The sequence below is a fragment of the Ambystoma mexicanum genome, chromosome 6p (genome assembly GCF_040938575.1).
Source record: "Ambystoma mexicanum isolate Mex_15411 chromosome 6p, UKY_AmexF1_1, whole genome shotgun sequence".
NCBI classification, from domain to species: domain Eukaryota; kingdom Metazoa; phylum Chordata; class Amphibia; order Caudata; family Ambystomatidae; genus Ambystoma; species Ambystoma mexicanum.
The window spans coordinates 455,820,698-455,837,084 of NC_090935.1; positions in this window are offsets into that span (position 1 = coordinate 455,820,698).

Genomic DNA, 16,387 nt, shown 5'->3' on the forward strand with positions numbered 1-16,387 from the left:
GATTTTAAAGTATCTTCTTAGCTGTTTGCAGTACCAGGTGCAGGTCATGTTAGACAGAGCCTGCATTGTTTTTCTTCGCCTAATAACCAATTAGTGTAGCGTCAAGTCTGATGACTCAGAAGGAGGAGCCCACGTGGAAGAAGATGGACAAAAGAGGCTGCGACCAATGGTCTGGCATCCCCTATGGAGCAGGTTGCTTATGACAGGACAGGGTCGCACCAACCAGCCATTTGGATTAGTATATTATGTAATTTACGTTACTGATGATGCTGTGTGCCTTGATAAAATGTTGCTCATACTGATTTTGGCAGAACTTTCCATGGCAGTAGAGTACTTTGCTGGTGTATTTCTATTTTTGTGGAAATAAAATATAGTTCTACTTGCAAGAGGTGTGCTACACCTTTTTCCCTAGTGGATTGTATTTTTTTCTGGTGTGAGCGTTGAGGGGTTTTTCTACATTCTTGATGACCCCGATGTGATTCCACCGACCCCCGCAAAGACGGAAGCTTCCAGGCTGTATCTCTGGTAGTGGCGCGCCTACCTACAGTAACCAGTTCCAAGCACACAACCCACAGTGCTGTACAGGAGCCGTTATCACAGAATTCCTGTCTGCACTTCGAAGCAGGGCGTTGCTCCTAGGAGTGTACATGCTGGGACACTGTTGCGGAGGAGCACGGGTGAATGCGCCAATCTAAGTACACCTCTTGCCAGCGACAACAACAGGGCTGAGAATGAGTGGGGAGGCAAAGTTTTTGTACGTGAAGAGAGAGTGTGAAAGGCCACATAGTAAGTTGTTGGTATTATTATTATTATTATTATTATTATTATTATTATTATTATTATTATTATTATTGTTAACCCCTTCAGTGCCAAGGACGAGGTATCTCGTCCTTGGGATTACCTCCTTGTTGCCAAGGATCTCGTCCTTTTTGGCACTACGTTTTGTGCGATCCCTGCAAAGCAGGATCACACAAAACTGTAATGCAACCCTCAGGCTATGTGAGGGGAAGGTCCACCCTCACTGCCAGGGGGTTGGATTACCTTCAATTTCACGTCAGCATGCCTAATGCACGCCGACATGAAAGTGAAAGCATTTTCACTGTGGCAGCCATTTTCGGCTGCCGCAGAGAAAACACAATGTGAGTCTCCACCTTGCTCTGCCTCGATCTCCGGCTGTATTTCAAACCAGAGATCGAGGCAGGTGTCATTGGAAAGGGGAGATTCTCCCCTTTCCAATGACACCTTGTGTGACAACATTGCTGGTCACAGATCAGGCACAGAGCGCTTGATCCGTGGCCAGCAATGCCGATAGACCACCAGGGATCCGTTTTTAATGCAGGTGAGGGGGGGGCTGCTTACTAGGTAAGCGGCCTCCTCCCCCCACGAGGCCCCAAAGCATGGGGGGCATATGTATGGAGACTTCTGGGGGCATATGGGTGATCATCTGCCCCCAGGGGTGGGGATATTTTGAAAAAATAAATAATAATTTTCAAACGAAATGGGGAGGAGAGGGGGTTTGGGGCCCATTAGCCACCAGGGATTTTTTTACGGCATGAAAGGGTGGTGTCATTGGAAAGGGGGGATAATCCCTTTTCCAACAACACCATCTGTGTAAGCATTGCTGGTCGCGGATCGAGGCGCAGAGCGCTCGATCCATGGGCAGCAATCCCACTGGACCACCAGGGATATGTTTGCAACACGGGGGGGGGGCTGCTTGCTAGGTAAGTGGCCCCCTTCCCTCCCAAGGCCCCAAAGCATGGAGCCACTGGTATGGAGACCCCTGGGGGCAGCGGGGTGATCATCTGCCCCCAGGGGTGGGGATATTTGAAAAAGAAAAAAATATATAATATTTGAAAGAAATGGGGAGGAGGGGGGGGTTGGGGACCACTAGCCACCACAGACATTTTTTTTGGACATGAAAGGGTGGTGGCCATCTCCCTCCAACAAAAGTGGAAAGGGGGCACCCCTTGTAGCCCTCCCTGGGGGCAGATTTCTGTCTCCAGGAAGCAGTACATGAGGTGGACCCCCATCCAATTGGGCCATCAGGAATGTGTGGGCAGGCCCCCCAAAGGATGGGGCCTGCAGTTTAAGGCCTCCCCATCTGCCCCATCTGCCCCTAAGGAATGGGCACAAAGAAAGAAAAAAAAGAAAACAATATCTTGGTTGGTTTTGGGGGGAGTGCCCCCCACTAGACCACCAGGGATTTTTTTTTATATGGAAAGGGGTTGTCCCTCGCCCCCACTCAAAATTAACTTGGGGTCATGTCATGCAGCCCTCCCTGGGGCAGTTATCTACTGCCAGGAAGGGGCATCTAACCCCAGGGAGGGCTGCATGAGATCCCCCTTGCATTTGGTGGGGGGGAGGAGCGGGCCAACCCCCTTTTCATTACAGAATTCCCCGGGGGTTTTTGGTGCCTCTCAGCCCCCCCCTCCAAAGTGCAGCCTGCCATTTTCAATTTGTGTTTTGTTTGTCGCAGATCGGCACATTGGTATTCCAATCTGCCCCAGGGTGCCCAAACTTTACTGATCCACCCAGTGAGGGGCCTGTCCCACAATTTTTTGGTTTCCCTCTCCCCCACCCCAAGTGGAGGGGGGTGTACCTCACACAGCCATACATAGGAGGCCCAGGGAGGCCTGCATGAGGTGCCCTCCACCCATTTGGGTAACAGAATTACTGACTGCAATTTCAAAAAAGAAGGAGGAAAAAGGGAAACCTAAAACCTCCAGGAAGATACCAGCCAGCACTCCTGTGCTACCAACAAGGACATCCTTGGTAGGACTGTCCAAAGTCACACCTGTGACTCCTCCACCACCTAAGGCTGAGTGTGTGGAGCAACCTAGTGTGGTTGAATCAGCTGCTGAGGAACCAGAGCTGGAAGATGACCTTGCTCCTGTTGGAGTACTGGATCCTGCAGACCATCCTGAGCTGCAGTCGTTACTAGCAGAAGGTGGAGCCTGTAGGGCAGACTTCAGCAGAGGTCAAAGAGAGTGTCCTACTCTTGAAGGTCTTTGCCAACAGGCAGCTTCCCAGCTGGATGGGCAAGAGCTAGGGAAGCATAGGTTGAACTGGGAAGATGGCCTCTTCTACAGTGAACCGTCTGAGGCTATCCCAGGGGCCTACAGAAGATGTGTAGTACCTCTAGGAAGCAGGCTACAGTTCCTACAGTAAGACCATGAGATACCTATGGCTGGTCACTTGAGTTTCAAGAAGACCAAGGAAAGGCTCTCTTTATATTTCTACTGCCTAAATTGGGGTCTGATGTAGATAAGTTCTGTAGGAGCTATCACACTTGCCAAACCTCTGGCAAGAGTGGAGCCGAGAATGTGGCACCTTTGGTGCCTCTCCTAGTGGTGAAAGACCCTTTTGAGAGGGTAGGAATCGACATTGTGGTCATTTAGACCCTCCAACCTCTTCAGGAAACAGTTTTATCCTGGTTGTAGTAGACCATTCTACTAGGTATCCTGAAGCAATACCTATAAGAACTGTTACAGCTCAGGCTTTTGCTAAGGCCCTACTTGGTATTTCTAACAGGGTAGGTTTTCCTAAGGAAGTTATCTCTGACAGGGGATCCAATTGTATGTCCCACTACAGGCAAGCCATGTGGAAAAACCGTGGAGTAACTTACAGGTTCTCAGCAGCCTACCATCCTCAGACAAATGGATTGGTAGTGAGGTTTAACCGTACAGTGAAGAGCATGATAGGGGCTTTAGAGGAACCCCTTAGAAGAAAGTGGGACCTTCTACTTCCATGCCTTCTGTTAGCTTATAGAGAAGTCCCTCAAGAGGGAGTTGGATTTAGTACCTTTGAGCTTCTCTATGGCCATACAGTTAGAGGCCCCTTGGCCGTGATTAAGGGGGGGTTGGAGAGTGCTCCTTCCCACAAGCCATTGAGAGTCACTGACTATGTGATAGGTCTCCAGAGGAGAAGGTCACACATGATGGCAGAAGCATGAGATAACTTGAAAGCAGGTCAGGCTCTGGTGAAGCATTAGCATGACCAGAAGGCCAACATGGTTGAGTTTACTCAAGACCAGCAAGTTCTAGTTATGGTACCTACAAGGCAGAGGGCCTTACAGTACAAATGGATAGGATACTTCAAGGATGTGGGAAAACTTGGAGAGGTCAATTATTTGCTGGACTTAGGCAATCCTAAGGAGGCTCTCAGCGTCTTTCACACAAGCCGTCTAAAAGCTTATGTCTCAAGAACAGAAGTAGGAGCTTTGATTCTAGCTTCAGCTTAAGATGGGGAGGAGAGAGAACCTCTACCTGCCCTACTAGGAGGACAGCCTTTAGATGAAAATATAGAAGGAGTCAATCTCTCTTCTTTTTTTTTAAAAACTTTTATTTTTGTCGGCAAGGCACATACTTCAAGGCAACAAACAATTAAATCAAGCATAGCATAAAACATTGTAGTGGTTACAGAGTATAGTTCCAACAGTGGTTATAGAGCATCGACAGATGCAGAAGTACACAGCAGAGATCACAGTGCATGGATGGAGACTGGAGACAAGCCAGATCCGGGCATGTTCTCACTTTGGTTGTTGAGATACGTATTAAATTCGCTCCAGATGTTCCTGGGGCGAGATTGGGCGGGCAGCATTGGCAGGTATTCCTCCTCGCAGTTCCGCGACCATGTGAGCATACCCAGCCATTTCTGAGAGGCCGGTGGGGAGGAGCGCTTCCAGTTCTGAAGTATACATTTTTTGGCAATCATACAATTTATATTCAAAAACTTTTTCAAGCGCTTAGTTTCGTCAGACCTCCAGACCCCAAACAGAACTGCCAAAGGATCGGGATCAATTACAGTTTCAGTTACTGCACTTAGTGTATGAAGGACACTGTCCCAGAAATCGGACAATTTGTTACAGGTCCAGAACATATGTAAGTGATCAGCATCCTCTGCCCTGCAGCGCGGGCAGAGGTGCACCTCAGAGCGAGCAAACCCCGATGTCCTGCGTGGTGTATAGTAAAGCCTATTGAGAAGCTTATATTGCATGGCACGAAAACGGAAATTGAGGGAAACTTTTTGTGTGTGGCAGCACATGTCCTCCCACAATTCATCAGGTATTTCTAGACCCAGTTCAGCCGACCAACCATCACACGCCCCAAGAGCCGGAGTGGGGATGATGTCTTGTAGGATTTGATACAGTGAAGAGACGATGCCCCGTGCACCGCCCGAGTTGGCCATGTAGGCTATCGCCGGGTTATCTGGGGGCTCATCCGGAAAGGAGGGCCACATGGTGCGGAACGCGGCGCGAAGCCTGTAGTATTGAAGAGTCTCTAGGGGGGATCTGGTGTGCCCTGGTCTCCAAGTTAGGGGAACTATGAATTTGCCTTCGGGATAGAAGTCGGACAGCGCCCGATACCCCAGTGCACCCCAGTGTCGGGCCAAAGCGGTATCAAGCGTGGGCTCCAGGCCAGCAAGGCCCACACGGGAAGCCATTTGTAATATGGGGAGGGCCCACTTGTCGGGTGTAGCAGACGTGACCAGGCATACAGAGTCGCAGCAATGGGGTCGACGGGGGAATCAGATGTGTGGCGTCGATGTAGTATCAAGGACATCAAGTTAATATCAGCGGAGGCAAGCCGATCCAGTTTGACATGTGGGCGCACTGGGGAACCTGGGTACCAATGAGTAGCATGCTGGGCCTGGGCCGCGATCCAGTATAGTTCTAGGTCCGGAGCAGCAATCCCACCCCGTTTGTATGAAACTGCCATGTCAGTCCACTTCTTACGCACCGCACCGGAGTGCCAAAGAAATTGTGCACAAAGTGTATGCAATTTAGTGAAGTAAGCCCTCCCAGGCCATATAGGAATGTTGCAAAAGGTGTATAAGAGATTGGGGAGCAAGATCATTGTAATAAGGGATAGACCGCCAGCGACAGACAACGGAAGAGTGCGCCATCGTGAAATTTTGATCTCAACTGTTCGTGCTACAGCTGAGTAATTATCGGCAAGCTAGGTGGGCTTAGTGAGGGACACCTGAACCCCAAGGTATCTAACACCCTCAGGGGCCCAGTGCAGGGGATACTCGGTGGTGGGCTGCAGGGTAGCTTTAGTGAGCGGGAAAATCTCTGATTTGGAATAGTTAATCGTAAATCCGGAGTGGGTGCCGATCCGGATAATGTCTCTCAGTATGGGATCTAGGTAGGTTGTGGGATCTCTGACGTATAGTAGGACATTGTCAGCATATAGAGATATTATTTCAGGATCATCAACCAGTCGTATTCCTTTACGCGAGTGACGTGCAAGGATAAAGTCCGCCATCGGTTCTATCACCAACGTGAAAAGGATTGGGGAGAAGGGACAACCCTGTCTGGTGTCCCTGAATAGCGTGAAGATCTTGGATGTTAATGAGTTGACTCGTACCCGCGCAACGGGGGAAGTGTATAATAGTTTAATGAACCCTATCATGTTAGGGCCAATGCCCATTGTTTCGATGACCAGCCACATGTATTTCCAAGAGACCATATTGAAGGCCTTCTGAGTGTCCAGCGTAGCCGCTACGGCCTGGACGTCTTGATATACGGGACATGACACTGAATAATCTCCTGATGTTATGGGAGGTGGACCTGCCGGGGACAAAGCCTGCTTGGTCCTCTTGTATCAAGTGCGTCATAATGGACAGAAAGCGGTTAGCAACGATCTTAGCAAAGATCTTTGTGTCTAGGTTCATGAGGGAGAGAGGTCTGTAGGACCTGCATTCGTCCTCAGGTTTGCCTGGTTTGAGCAGTACCGTGATGGCCGCTTCCCGCATGGAAGGGGGAAGGATAGCGGCTCGGAGTGCCTCATTCCAGACCTCTAACAGCCGGGGGGCCAGAATAGCCATGTGCTCTCGGTAGAAGTCCGCAGTGAGACCGTCAGGTCCCGGCGCCTTGCCTTTAGGTAAGTCTGAGATAGCCGATACTATCTCGTCTAGCGTAAATGGGGCATCCAACTGGTCCCGGGTCTGTGGGGAAATTTCCGTGGTGGGGATCTGGTCGAGGAGTTCTCGCATATGTTGTTCAGTATGCTCTACGGGCTGGGAGTAAAGGGATCTATAGAACTCAGTAAATATATCCAGTATTCGATGGTCCGCCCATTGAGCATCACCATTCCGATCTTTGATGGAAGTGATCTGCGTACGGCCCAATTCCCCCCTCACAAGTGTCGCAAGTGTCTTACCGGGCCTGTCCCCCTCCCCATATTTCCTAGCGGCCTGCGGGCGGCTGAAATAATTAACTTCTCTGGTAGGTAGTGTGTTAAACACCTGGAGCTCGTCAGAGATTTGGGCCAGAGTGGTGGGGTCAGTCCCGGAGGAGCAACATTGCTCCAACCTTTTCAGTTTGGACTCAGATCGCCCGAGAGCGTCTCTAATAGCTTTCAACACCCCCGCCTCCCGGGAGATAGACATACCCCTAATGTAAGCCTTAAAGGCCTCCCATCTCACCGCGGCGGACGTGTCCTGAAGAGAGTTAAGCTCAAAGAAGGACTCAATGTCCGCTAGTATCTCAGATTTAAACACAATGTCTTTTAGAGCTTCGGACTTAAAGCGCCAGGTGCAGAGTGTTGGGATGGGAATTCCCAGCTCTAAGGACAATGTGATTGGAGCGTGACCCGAAAATGTGCGGGGCAAAATGCGTGCATCTTCCACCCTACCCATTAATCCCTAGAGACCAAGAACAGATCTATCCTGGACGAACTATCGTGTACAGAAGAGTAATAGGTGTAATCCCGCTGCTGGGGGTGAAGTGTTCTCCAGGCGTCACAAATGTTGAGCGACTGCATGTGGCCATGCAGCCTGCGCGCCGCACCAGACAGAGCTCTGGGTGCCGTGGCAGTTCTGTCCAGGGTAGCGTCCAGTATAAGGTTCAGATCCCCCCCATATGATCTGCACCCCCACGAAGCCCAGCAGTATCGTAGTTATAGTGTCAAAGAATTCCGGAGAATCTACGTTGGGGCAGTAAGTGTTGACCAGCAAGTACTCTTTATTGACCAGTGTGCAGTGTAATATAACATAACGACCCTCAGGATCGACATAGCTTTTATGCAGCACAAACTTGATTGATTTGTGGATCATTGTGAGAACGCCCCTAGATTGTGTGGAGTAAGAGGTAAAGAACCTAGCAGAACCCCATGATGGGGCAACAGCCCTCGGGATGAGTCCATCGGAGTGTGTCTCTTGTAGAAGCAATATCTTGCAATTGTGTCTGTTGACATATGCCACGATCTTACGGGCCTTAGTGTGGTTGCTCAACCCCCGAATATTCCAGGACATTATGACAGTAGCCATTTCAGAGGTAGGTATCTACAGATACAGTACCCACAAATCAGTGAACATCCCAGCTCCGTGATGGTATGAGCTCCCAAAGTTGGAACAGCAAGTGGGCATGTGGCCCTTCAGCATGCGCGATGCGAAACCTTGTGTGCCTTTTTGTAAAACAACCCCTTTCCCACCCCCCACCCTCACCACTAACCATAGATCAGCAGTGTGAACATCACCCACCCTTAACAGCGCGCAGTTGGGCCGTCCCCAACATGGCCCAATCTGCCCCAAGGCCCAACTGGGGCCAACACATACCCAAGATTTGAAAAAAAACAGTGCAATCGCAATGGGGTGCACCGTTGCCGTGCACTAGCACGCTTGGAGCCAAATGGCTCAGTTGCAAAACGAACAGTGGTGGCGGGCACATGACACATGCGACTGCCCCCGAGCCCCTGTGGCTCTGAAATAAACCAAAACAGTTTCGACAGTCAAATATCGTACATCCCTGCATCCCATATGCGCCGAGCGGGGTATATCGCTGAGAAGACAGAAATTGAGGTAGGACAACAGAACAATGTGAGAGTAGCTCTGTGGATTGCGTTGCAGACACGCCGATAAGGATGTGCACATTAACGCTGCAGCTCGTAAGGACTGCAGGGCCTTGGGTCATCGCAGGCGCAGAACGTTACAATAAACAGAGCAGTCTTACCAGTACCACAGTGCAGATTAAGTAAACAAGTTCAATAAATGTCCACAGTCCGTGCCATTCACGATTGATTAGCGTCCACACAGCCGTCTCCAGATCCCTGAAGCGGTTTTTGCATCTCGATGAATTTCACCACCTCGTCGGGGACGGTGAAAAAATACAATTTGCCCTTATGAGTGAGTTTAAGACGAGCCGGGAATAAGATGGCATATGGTACATTGCGTTCCCTGAGCATTTTCTTGACGCCAAGGAATTGACGTCTCTCCTGCTGCACCGCCACTGAAATGTCTGGGAAGATTCTGATGGTGTGAGACTCCAGTCGCAGCTCCCCTTTCTCCCGTGACAGGCGAAGGATGAGATCTCTGTCACAATAATTAAGAATCTTGGCTATAATGGGTCTGGGGCTGTCGCCAGGTCTGGGTCGCGGGGCAAGGGCCGGGTGAGCCCGCTCCACCGTGAAATAAGGGGAGAGGTCCGGATCCCCCAGCAAGTCCTTAATTAGTTGTTCGACTGCATCTTCCATGCGCCCCTTCAGGGCAGTTTCAGGGACCCCAATGATGCAAAGGTTGTTTCTGCGGGAGCGGGACTCCAAGTCATCGCATTTGGCTTTAACACTCTTCATGTCGCGCGATAAGGTGGCCACAGTGTCCTAAAGTATGTGTATCGCATCTTCATTAGTGGAGATCCGGTTTTCAGCCTCAGTGATTCTAGATCCAGCCTGGACCACACGGGTCTTGAGCGAGGCGACATTCGCATTGATATCGTCAAGCTTCTCATGAAAGGAGGCAAAGTTTTTAGCCATTGATTCCATCATGGCAGTGAGGTCCGGCGCCGCCACCCCCGGATTAGGGTCATTGTCGAGTTCTTCCTGCGGAGGCGACGTGTGGCCCGCCTCCGGTCGAGGGACCGTCTTAGTGAATTTGTCCATGACACCCCCTCTAGCAGATTCTTTGGAGCGACTCGACATGGCCGCAACCAGAGGGGGGGGTAGCAGGATGAAGGGAGCGGGCTCCGGCGGCGTAGTGGGCTGCCGCAGGCACGATAGAAGCTTGGTCAGTCCAGCCAGTGAGTCAGGTATTGAAGAGATCCCGTGAGGGGGCGACAGCCATCCCCGCCGGCCCACGCCAGGCAGCCCAGCCAAGGCCCCCCGCGGCCACAGACGGGCCGCCGACGCGCCCCGGCCATCAACGGCCTAGGCCCGCAGCGGAAAGGATTGTCCGGTGGGGCCGGAGCATGAGCGAGTCAGCCCACGCGTGTAGTGTGTGCCCCAGGGTTCCAGGGGCAGAGCAGCCAGCAGCGAATCCAACGGGAGGCACCCGGTCAGGCCACGGTGAGAGCAGGGCCCAGCGAAGGCCCAATGGCGGCGATACACGGCGGGACAGAAATCTCCAGTTCCGAGGGTCCGATTTCTCCCAAAACTCGACATGCGGATAGAGCTCGTTGGCCGCAGTGCAGGGATCGTAGCAGGGACACAGGATCCAAAGCAGAACCGCAGATGTCAACGGATAAAAGGCGGCTAGGCACGGAGCTCTTGCACTAGGCAGCCATCTTGCAGGCTGCTCAACAGCGCCCCCTCAATCTCTTTTCTAATTTGACACCTGAACAGCAGGAGGAGTGCAAGTTTATGCTTAATCAGTTTGCCTCCATGTTTTCACTATCACCAGGCTTGACCCCTTGGGGCCAACATGATATTCTCACTGGTGACTGTTTACCCGTTAAAAGCAGAGTTTACTGGATGTCAGATCATGTAAGAACCCACATAAAGGAGGAGGTCAACAAGATGCTTGATCTCGGGGTAATAGAGCCATCTACAAGTCCATGGTCTAGTCCATTTGTACTAGTTTCAAAGGCAGGATCCAAGGAGTAGAAATTCTGTGTGCACTATACAGCTCTTAATGCAGTCACCAAGACTGATGCCCACCCTTTACCCAGAACAGATGAACTGGTGGACAAACTTGGTTCAGCCAAGTACCTCAGTACATTTGATCTCACTTCGGGATATTGGCAAATAGCAATGACAGACCATGCCAAGGAGAAACCTGCATTCTCAACCCCAGCAGGCCTCTACCAGTTTAAGGTAATGCCTTTTGTACTAAAGAATGCACCTGCAATATTCCAAAGGATGGTTAACCAGGTTCTGAATGGGATGGAGGACTTCTGCATGGCATACTTGGATGACATTGCAGTGTTCAGCTCTACCTGGAAAGAACATGTTGACCACTTAGGATATGTTTTGCAGGCTCTTGAGCAGGCCCATCTGACCATAAAGGCGAGTAAGTGTCAAATTGGTCAGAGTAAAGTTGTCTACCTTGGACATGAGGTAGGAGGAGGTGAAATCAGGGTATTGCCTAGCAAAGTACAAATTGTAAAAAACTAGGCCCCCCCTACTACTCAAACCCAGGTGAGTGCCTTCCTAGGCCTCACTGGTTACTATAGGAACTTCATAGAGAACTATAGGACCATAGCTTCTCCCTTGAATGTGGTCTCCTCACCAAAATTTCCTAAGAAGGTCAGGTGGAATGAGGAGTGCACTCAAGCATTTGAAGGCCTAAAGAAAGCCCTTTGTCAAGCTCCAGTCCTAAGAGCTCCTGACTATAACCAAACCTTCATTGTGCAGACAGATGCTTCAAATACAGGTATAGGTGCAGTTCTGAGTCAGCTGGATGAGAAAGGTAGGGAGCACCCCATTTGCTTCATCAGCAGGAAGCTGAATGAACCTGAGACAAAGTGGGCAAACATTGACCATGAGTGCTGTGCTATTGTGTGGTCCCTGAAGAAGTTTAGACCATACTTGTATGGATCTACTTTTGTGTTTCAGACTGACCACCAACCTTTGAGATGGTTGATGAAAATGAAAGGGGAAAAACCTAAACTACTAAGATGGTCAATTACCCTGCAAGGGTTTGATTTTACCATTGATCACAGTTATGGGTGTCACCACCAAAATGCAGATGGTCTTTCCAGGATGTTTGACCGATTGGAGTAAGGAGATTCAACCAGGAGTGGATTAAATCCTCCTGTCTCTTAGTCTGGGGGGGGGGGTGAGGGCAGGTGTTAGGAGAATTCTCAAGATTGTGCTAATTTCCCTTACCTTTTGAGACCCCCAGCAACTTTGCTGGATTTGTAGGATTTTAATTTTTACCTGGAAAGAGTGTGAGCCTTTTTTCCCACTTTTTCATGTATTTTGATGTGTGCTATACTTTTGGTTATGGAGTTTTAAAAAACTCCTTAGGCATCATCTTTTTCTATGTGTCAGACAGCACCTTCAGTGCAGTGGCACAGGTGTGTCTTTCAGACTCCCCAAGGTTTAAATACCTTCTGTGGGTCTGACTACTGTCTCCCAGAGCATGTAAAGTTGAATTGACTTTACTAGTCTTTTTAAATGTACAGACCCAGCACACACCATCTTCCTATAGAGTGTTGGAGGGGTTCCCTATTTTCCCCTGAGTCTAAACACTCATATAACGGTCAAATGTCCCGGGAGGATAGCTCAGCAGCAGCGTGTTCGCCTTGGAAGCAAGACAACACGAGGCAACATAGGTTTGATCCCCGGGTCTGTGCTTAGAAACCTTTGGGTATTTAAGCGTGTTATAAATATGCAACTAAGACAAAAGAAAATAACAATTCAAATACGCAACAAAACATTTTTTTTTTAAATTAAAATTTAAAAAAACAATTCCTGTAACAGCGCCTCGAAGCCCGCGAGCTGTGTGAGCGCTTTTAGAATGCAAACAAATAAATATATAAATGTTACCCTTTTCTACTTGAAATGGCTGGTGGCAGTGGTTTTAAACAAACTACCATGATTTTTCCCGACCGCAAACACCGGTAGCAAAAAATCAGGTCAGCCATATTTTCCAATATGCCGCCCAAGACCTATCTGTAAAAACAGAACCTGGTCTACTTTTTTGCCATTTCTTTTAGAAAAGGCCCTTCTTGTGTTTACCTCTGTGCACAAAACCAGGTTTGGTCCCTTTGTGGGCTTCAGTGCTGAAGCCCTCCTCTGGTGCCTGAGTGTCTGGGGTGGACAGGGTGTTAGGGATGTGCCCGAAACTCCCTGCTCAAAGTCTCCTAGGAGACCTGAGTGCACTCTGGCATGATTGGCCAGAGCCGGACAGCTACCCTGCTGTGTGAGTGACAGCCAGGCTGGAATGAATGGGGAAAAACTGTTTAAAAGCATGCCTCTGGGACTTGGAAAGCAGAGTCGACCACTGGAATGCAAGAACCGAAGACGAGCTAAAGGAAGACGACTGCTGCAATTCCTGGTCCACTGGTAAAGCCCTACTGCAGGTCTGAATTGCCTGAACCTCCATCGACAGAGAAGCCCTTCAAGGTTAACTTCTTCCCTTGAGTTTGGTGGGAACAACCAACTTGTAAGCCGCCTGGACACCGTCCCCATATTGGTCACATTTTCTTCAGAGTGCTGTTGAAAACCAGATAGCCAGTGGGAAGGATACCAGTTTGTGGACTTTAAGGCACTCACACTTTAAACCAATGTTTTGCCAAGCTTGTGGCCTCTTCCCTGGGAAGTGCAGGAACCTCCCGACATCCTCCTTCTTGTCCCTACGACTGAAGCTCAGGAACAGCGAGATCTGCAGGAACTGCCAGGAACAACTCCTAGGTTCTGTAGGAGCTGTCACACTTGACAAACCTCTGGCAAGCGTGGAGCCAAGAATGTGGCACCCTTGGTGCCTCTTCCAGTGGTGGGAGGCCCTTTTGAGAGGGTTGGAATCGACATTGTTGTTCCCTTAGACCCTCCAACCTCTTCAGTAAACAGGTTTATCCTGGTTGTAGTATACCATGCTACTAGATATCCTGGAGCAATACCTATGAGAACTGTTACAGTTCAGGCTGTTGCTAAGGCACTACTTGGTATTTTTAACAAGGTAGGTTTTCCTAAGGAAGTTATCTCTGACAGGGGATCCAATTTTATGTCCCACTATATGCAGGCCATGTGGAAAAACTGTGGAGTAACTTACAAGTTCTCAACTGCCTACCATCCTCAAACAAATGGATTGGTAGAGAGGTTTATCCGTACAATGAAGAGCATGATAGGGGCTTTAGAGGAACCCCTTAGAAGAAAGTGGGTCCTTCTACTGCCATGCCTTCTGTTTGCTTATAGAGAGGTCCCTCAGGAGGGAGTTGGATTTAGTCCCTTTGAGCTTCTCTATGACCATCCAGTTAGAGTCCCCCCGGCCCTGATTAATGAGGGGTTGGAGAGTGCTCCTTTCCCCAAGCCAGTGTGAGTGTCATGACCCTTACCCCTGGCACTCACTGGCAAGTCATCCTTCTAGTTAGGGCCAGGTCAAAGCACTTAAAACTTCATCCAAGACTCTCTTGGAGTCAGTCCTTGCACCTTTGGCGCCAGGCTCATAACCATCATGAAGACTAACATTAGAATGGGACGATTTACTTGGGACTATTTAACTTGGGGGTTCAGCCAACATGGAGGCACACACATAGCTCAGTTACAAGGAACTGAGCCATGCGGTCTGGTCTTTCGGGTGTGGCAGGCCTGGGACTACTTTATTTGGACTATTTTGGGTGTGGCAGGCTGGGACTATTTTACCTGGACTACTTTACCTGAGACTATTTAAACCGCACCCAAACAGCAGAACATGCTTCGCGTTATTCTGTTGTGGGCAGCGTAACGCACACCGTGTCCAGTTCCTTGATGCCAGCTTCCCTGAAACCAAGGACCTGCAGAAGGAGAAAGAACACTACAAAACTTACCTGGAACAGTATCCTGTCTTCAATCCATCGCCGACTTCAGTTCCACTCACCTGAAGGTACGAACTCCATCATCCGGCACCGCATGCATCCTGTAATACCATAACCTGGAAAGAGGAGAAAGAAAGACAGCATTAGTAAGCATTTACTCACGTTTCCTCTCGAATGAAGAAAGCCACAAAATTCTTACCTGGGTAGTCATCTCCTGGTCAGTATCATCGCTGGAACATTACGGCGCTTGGCGAGGAACATCGCGACCTGCAAGGAGAGAAAAGACACAGGTTAGCAATACAAAAGGCAAAACAGCGCAACGCATCGTGCATTACTCACCAGACAGCATCGCGCACACCGCGCTTTCACCTACTGGCCCATGCTCATCTTCAAACTGCATGACAACACCAAAATACCTTTCCATACCTAAAAGGAAAGAAGCAAGACATTATTATTCGAACTAAGAGGAACATAAGAACTGCATATAAAGACTGTAAATCTGCAAACCTACGGAGTCGCAGCAGGCCTGGATTTCCACAGGAGGGCTTGCACCAGTGAAGTAACTTGGTTGCTGCTCGCCCCCCACATCTACGTGCCCCTGCCATGAGGAGCAGGATGGAGAATCCACCTTTTACAATATTAAGACCCATCTTTAAGCAGGGGCCTTAGCAAGGGACTGGGAGAGCGTTCGAGAGTGCAAGTCATCCAACTAGGGCTTGGTGGCGTCCCCGTGGATACCAGGTGAGCATAACAGTTAGTCAATGACTATGTGATAGGTCTCCGGAGGAGAAGGTCACACATGATGGCAGAAGCATCAGATAACTTGAAAGCAGGTCAGGCTCTGGTGAAACATTGGCATGACCAGAAGGCCAACATGGTTGAGATTACTCAAGACCAGCATGTTCTAGTTATGGTAGCTATAAGGCAGAGGGCCTTACAGGACGAATGGATAGGACCCTTCAAGGTAGTGGGAAACTTGTAGAGGTCCATTATCTGGTGGACTTAGGCAATCCTAAGGAGGCTCCCAGAGTCTTTCACACCAACCATCTAAATGCTTATGTCTCAAGACCAGAAGTAGGAGCTTTGCTTCTAGCTTCAGCTCAAGCGGAGTAGGATAGTGAACCTCTACCTAACCTACTCAGAGGACAGCCTTTAGATGAAAAGATAGAAAGAGTCAATCTCTCTTCTAATTTGACACCTGAACAACAGGAGGAGTGCAAGTGTATGCTAAATCAGTTTGCCTCCCTGTTTTCACTATCACCAGGCTTAACCCCTTGGGGCCAGCATGATATTCTCACTAGTGACTGTTTACTTGTTAAAAGCAGAGGTTACAGGGTGTCGGATCATGTAAGAACCCACATAAAGGAGGAGGTCAACAAGATGCTTGATCTCGGGATAATAGAGCCATCTACAAGTCCATTGTCTAGTCCAGTTGTACTAGTTCCAAAGGCAGGATCCAAGGAGGTGAGATTATTTGTGGACTATGGAGCTCTTAATGCAGTCACCAAGACTTATGCACACCCTTTCCCCAGGACAAATGAACTGGTGGACAAACTTGGTAAATAGCAATGACAGGCCATGCAAAGGAGAAAACTGCATTCTCAACCCCAGCAGGCCTCTACCAGTTTAAGGTAATGCCTTCTGGACTAACGAAGGCACCTGCAACATTCCAAAGGATGGTTAACCAGGTTCTGAATGGGATGGCGGACTTCTGCA